The sequence below is a fragment of the Nerophis ophidion genome, linkage group LG17 (assembly GCF_033978795.1).
Source record: "Nerophis ophidion isolate RoL-2023_Sa linkage group LG17, RoL_Noph_v1.0, whole genome shotgun sequence".
NCBI classification, from domain to species: Eukaryota; Metazoa; Chordata; class Actinopteri; order Syngnathiformes; family Syngnathidae; genus Nerophis; species Nerophis ophidion.
The window spans coordinates 1,575,307-1,581,306 of NC_084627.1; the positions used below are offsets into that span (position 1 = coordinate 1,575,307).

Sequence of the window (6,000 nt, forward strand, 5' to 3'; positions counted from 1 at the left end):
AAAACTGTGTTTATTAAACAGTTATTAAGCAATGGCACACATATTCATGTCATTTCCAAAACAAAAGTGCAAGATTGTCAGACATTTTAAAACAAGCTATAGTCCACTTTTGTGCACGATGTCGCTAAGAATACATATCAAAACACTAAATTTAAAGTGCACTTTTTGTACAGAACGCCACTACAATAGTTTAAAACAAATAAAGTGCACTTTTGTGCATGATGTCACACAAGATATTTCAATTAGTGTCAAATAAAAATTAGCTGCATAATAGGAAATCAAAGAGTGTTCGTCCTTTGCCATGTGGTAAGTTCCTGCGGACGTTATTAAATTCTGTTGTTGACTATTTTTTTTCATACGGTGTTCATCTGGAAATGTTTGCCTCTGCATTTTGATGGTGTTGGCGTGTGGCACCGAATGGAGATGTTGACATGCGGAGTAAACACTCTTCATTCTCTAGCAGGTGATTTTTCAAATAATGCTACATATTAGCAGTAATGCTACTTTTTGTAGCAACACTTTTGCCCCACACTTGACAAATTACTGTTGTCTGTTCAACATATTCCCACTTGAAGCCGAACCACCACCAGACGATGCACCCCCTGCTGTTTTTCTTGGGAATTAATTCTTCCTTCATTTGTTACCAGATTCACACCTTCTTATTCTCGTATTACCACTCGCACAGCTCCACTAGCATCACAGCTAACGTTACCCATGCCGCTACCTCTTTGCTCCGCAAGGGCGTATACGTATGTGGCGTATGACGTGACAGTATGTGACGTATGTAAGAAGGTGCGCTTGCTGTCTGTGAGGAGACACAAGGAGTGGGAAGAGCCTGTAGTGTAGTGTAATAGATAGATAGATAGTACATTATTGATTCCTTCAGGAGAGTTCCCTGAGGAAAATCAAAATTCCAGCAGCAGTGTACAGAATTGAGATCGAATTTAAAAAGTAAAAAGTAAATAATGGGGGTATAAACTTAAACAAAATTGAAAAATATTACGATAATAATAAAAAGAAAAAGAAAAAATGGGAATAAAAATATAACAGTAAAATACGAATACAACAAGAGAAACTAGGGAGTAGTGACCATGTTATGAAAAAGTATTGCGCTCTTTTTGTTATTAATGCCAGCAGCTAAAAGCAACTGCGTGAGAACGTGTACTGGAATATCACGATATAGTAGGGCTGGGCGATATATTGATATACTCGATATATCGCGAGTTTGTCTCAGTGCGATACAGAAAAAGACTATCGTGATATTCGAGTATACGTCCTCACGCAGTTGCTTTTAGCTGCTGGCATTAAACTGCATGTGTTTCTCCCTCTTTCTGGTCTCTTCTTTTCACAAGGACTTAAAACAAGCGCACCTTCTTACATACGTCACGTGTGCAACGTCACATGATCCCGCGGAGCAGACAGGTAGCAACACGGTAACGTTAGCTGTAATGCTAACGGTGCAGGACGGGTGGTAATACGAGAGAGAAGATGCGAATCTGGTAACAAATGAAGGAAGAATTAATTCCCAAGAAAAACAGCACAAGGTCCATCGTCTGGCGGTGGTTTGGCTTCAACCAGGAATATGTTGAACATTTATGCGGTGGAAGCTTTGCTACAAAAAGTAGCAGCACTGCTAATATGTAGCATCATTTGAAAAGTCACCCCCTAAAGAATGAAGAGTGCTTGAAACTCTGCATGTCAACATCTCTGTTCGGTGCTACACCCACAAAATGCCGAAGCAACTATTTCCACATCAACACTGTGGGACACTATACTATTTGATATGCAGCTCATTTTTATGTGACACTTATTGAAATATCTTGTGTGACATCATGCACAAAAGTGCACTTTATTTGTTTTAAACTATTGTAGTGGCATTTTGTACAAAAAGTGCACTTAATTTAGTGTTGTTTTGATATCTTAGTGACATCATGCACAAACGTGCCCTAATAGCTTGTTTTAGAATGCATCTGACAATCTCGCACTTTGTTTTGAAATTACATGAATATGTGTGACACTGCTGAAAGGCCTACTGAAATTAGATTTTCATATTTAAACGGGGATAGCAGGTCCATTCTATGTGTCATACTTGATCATTTCGCGATATTGCCATATTTTTGCTGAAAGGATTTAGTAGAGAACATCCACAATAAAGTTCACAACTTTCGGTTGCTAAGAGAAAAGCCCTGCCTTTACCGGAAGTCACAGACGATAACGTCACATGTTGATGGCTCCTCACATATTCACATTGTTTTTAATGGGAGCCTCCAACAAAAACAGCTATTCGGACCGAGAAAACGACAATTTCCCCATTAATTTGAGCGAGGATGAAAGATTCGTGTTTGAAGATATTGATAGCAATGGACTAGAAAAAAAAAAGTAAAAAAAAAAAAATACGCGATTGCATTGGGACAACTTCAGATGTTTTTAGACACATTTACTAGGATAATCCTGGGAAATCCCTTATCTTTCTATTGTGTTGCTAGTGTTTTAGTGATTTTAACAATACCTGATAGTCAGAGGTGTGTGTCCACGGGTGTGTTGACGCGCAGTGTCTCAGGGAAGTCGACGGCAGCTTTATGGGCGGCAGAAGCTCAGCTGATCTCCGGTAAGAAGCGACTTTTTACCACAATTTTCTCACCGAAACCTGCTTGTTGACATTCGGTCTGGATCTATGTTCGCTCTGATCCATAGTAAAGTTTCACCTCCGTGAATTTTAAACAAGGAATCCCCATGTGTTTGTGTGGCTAAAGGCTAAAGCTTCCCAACTCCATCTTGCTACTTTGACTTCTCCAATATTAATTGAACAAATTGCAAAAGATTCAGCAACACAGATGTCCAAAATACTGTGTAATTATGCGGTTAAAGCAGACGGCTTTTAGCTGTGTGTGTGTGCAGCGCTCATATTTCCTAACAGCCCATGACGTCAAGTGTACACATTACCATTATGCGACGTTTTCAAGAAAATACTCCTGGGAAATTTAAAATTGCAATTTAGTAAATTAATAAGGCCGTATTGGCAGATGTTGCAATGTTAATATTTCATCATTGATATATAAACTATCAGACTGCGTGGTCGGTAGTAGTGGGTTTCAGTAGGCCTTTAAGTGTTAATAAGCAAAATAGATGACATTTGATATGCATTGTGCAGAGTACCTACATTGTAAATACATACTGTAGAGCGGTTTTTGTTATTTTTTAGCTGCTAGCTTATCACCATCTGATGCCACAAAAGAGGGGCAGGTGGAGAGAGAGAAAGAGAGAGAGAGATAAAGAGAGAGAGAGAGCTAGCGCTGCTATCTTGCCCTCCCATCAAGACAAAAGGGAAAGTAATGGCTTAGCTATTATCAAAGACAAGTCATATTTCATAGCAATTTTTGGGAAGCTGCTATTTTTTTTCCATTTGGGGAAATGTGTGAGGGAATTTTAAGTGTTAATAAACAAAATAGATTACATTTGATATGCACATTGCAGAGTACCTACATTGTAAATACATACTGTATAGCGGTTTTGGGGTAAGCTGCTATTTTTTTATTATTTGGGGAAATGTGTGAGTGAATTTGAAGTGTTAATAAATAATATAGTTTACATTTTATATGAATATTGCATAGTACTTAAATTGTAAATATATATTGTACAGCGGTTTTGGGGAAGCTGCTATTTTTTGTCATCTGGGAAAATGTGTGAGTGAATTTTAAGTGTTAATAAACAATATGGTTTACATTTGATATGTATACAGAGTGAAGTGGATAACTTAAAGCCAAATAAATTGTGAATATATATTTCAGAATTTCTAGGCGCAGTCAAGGCGTTGAGGGGTTCCGGTTTGGTGGCCGCGGGGTTAGGTCTCTGTATTTTGCAGATGATGTGGTCCTGATGGCTTCATCTGGCCGGGATTTTCAGTTCTCACTGGATCGGTTCGCAGCTGAGTGTGAAGCGACCGGAATGAGAATCAGCACCTCCAAGTCCGAGTCCATGGTTCTCGCCCCAAAAAGGGTGGAGTGCCATCTCCGGGTTGGAGAGGAGACCCTGCCCCAAGTGGAGGAGTTTGGGTACCTAGGAGTCTTGTTCACGAGTGGGGGAAGAGTGGATCGTGAGATCGACAGGCGGATCGGTGCGGCGTCTTCAGTAATGCGGACGTTGTACCGATCCGTTGTGGTGAAGAAGGAGCTGAGCCGGAAGGCAAAGCTCTCAATTTACCGGTCGATCTACGTTCCCATACTCACCTATGGTCATGAGCTTTGGGTCATGACCGAAAGGATAAGATCACGGGTACAAGCGGCCGAAATGAGTTCTGGCAGGGCTCTCCCTTAGAGATAGGGTGAGAAGCTCTGCCATCCGGGAGGAACTCAAAGTAAAGCCGCTGCTCCTCCACATCGAGAGGAGCCAGATGAGGTGGCTCGGGCATCTGGTCAGGATGCCACCCGAACGCCTCCCTAGGGAGGTGTTTAGGGCATGTCCGACCGGTAGGAGGCCACGGGGAAGACCCAGGACACGTTGGGAAGACTATGTCTCCCGGCTGGCCTGGGAACGCCTCGGGATCCCCCGGGAAGAGCTACACGAAGTGGCTGGGGAGAGGGAAATCAGGGCTTCCCTGCTTAGGCTGCTGCCCCCGCGCCCCGACCTCGGATAAGCGGAAGATGGATGGATATATATTTCATCGACATTTTTGGGAAGCTGATATTTTTTTTTTCCATTTGGGGAAATGTGTGAGTGAATTTTAAGTGTTAAACAAAATAGATGACATTTGATATGCATATTGCAGAGTACCTACATTGTAAATACATACTGTATAGCGGTTTTTGTTATTTTTTTTAGCTGCTAGCTTATCACCATCTGATGCCACAAAAGAGGGGCAGGTGGAGAGAGAGAGAGAGAGAGAGAGAGAGATAAAGAGAGAGAGAGAGAGCTAGCGCTGCTATCTTGCCCTCCCCTCAAGACAAAAGGGAAAGTAATGGCTTAGCTATTATCAAAGACAAGTCATCCCAGCTCAGGTTGCTTTGCTTTTTAAGTATTTGAATAAATAAAAAAAATGTCACATTCGCTCCCAAATAAGGGGGCTCATTGTGACCGGGGCGGGCAATCCAGGCGTTAAGACACCTGCTCCAGCTGACCAGCTAGCATCCAAGCTGGGGAGGGGGGGGGGGAGGCGGGAGCTAGCGCCCGTAGCTAGCAAGTTGATTTTCGCCCCCGAATGTAAAGTTAAAACACATTCCTCCCACATAAGCCACGGAGATAAGTCGGCGGTCGAACACGACTACATTGTCCGCTTGAAGTGTCGCGGTGGGGCGGGTGGGGAGAGACGCACAACAACCGCGGCGGCGTTAGCATGGAGGCTAACACGTTACAAAGAAACACCCTCGCTAGCCAAACTGCTACCCGAGCCTCCGCGCTCACACGCCGGACAAAATAACAACATTCTCCCGCACCGCGTTCCGGTGAGAACAACCAGCCGGTAAGCGGAGTTTTAAAAACAAACACACACAAAAAGGGATGTTTCCAAACCTGAGCTGTGGACCGGCGGATGAGTATGAGGATGGTGGAGGAGGCGGGTGGTGGATGATGAAGCGAGAGGTTGTTGTTGGTGGGTTACAGTCTCCACGACTACCGTGACTATGGCGCTGCTGCTGCCTCGCCGGGCAACTGTTGCTAGAAAACTCACCGACAACTGGGAGGAGATTATCTTGCACTTCGCGGAAATGAAACCAAGAGGAAAACACCCACGGAACACGCCTTTTTAAAAAAAAATAAAAAAATCCTTTTTATACTCCAATTATCGTACAAAGCGAGGGGATTTATTCATTCGTCATTTTTATCAGCCAACTCGTCTCATTATTAGACTGGCGTTTTCTGTTCATCACAACAAAACATGGTTAAGATACTTCAAATGCACTCTCACTTTTGACTCGAATGACAAAAAATAGCATCCATCTTCTTCCGCTTATCCGAGGTCGGGTCGCGGGGGCAACAGCCTAAGCAGGGAAACCCAGACTTCCCTCT

The 6,000-nt window shown here is 42.8% G+C and overlaps 1 protein-coding gene across 4 annotated transcripts in view; it reads right to left on the minus strand.

Moving 5' to 3' along the window:
• The window catches only part of rfx3 (regulatory factor X, 3 (influences HLA class II expression)), a 73,073-nt gene extending 67,389 nt beyond the window's left edge, over window positions 1–5,684 (minus strand). For all 4 annotated transcript variants that reach the window (XM_061875699.1, XM_061875698.1, XM_061875697.1 and 1 more), the window contains exon 1: window positions 5,506–5,684. The gene's annotated coding sequence lies outside the window, so the exon portion shown is untranslated. The remainder of the gene's footprint in view (window positions 1–5,505) is intronic.
• Window positions 5,685–6,000: the final 316 nt, after the last annotated feature.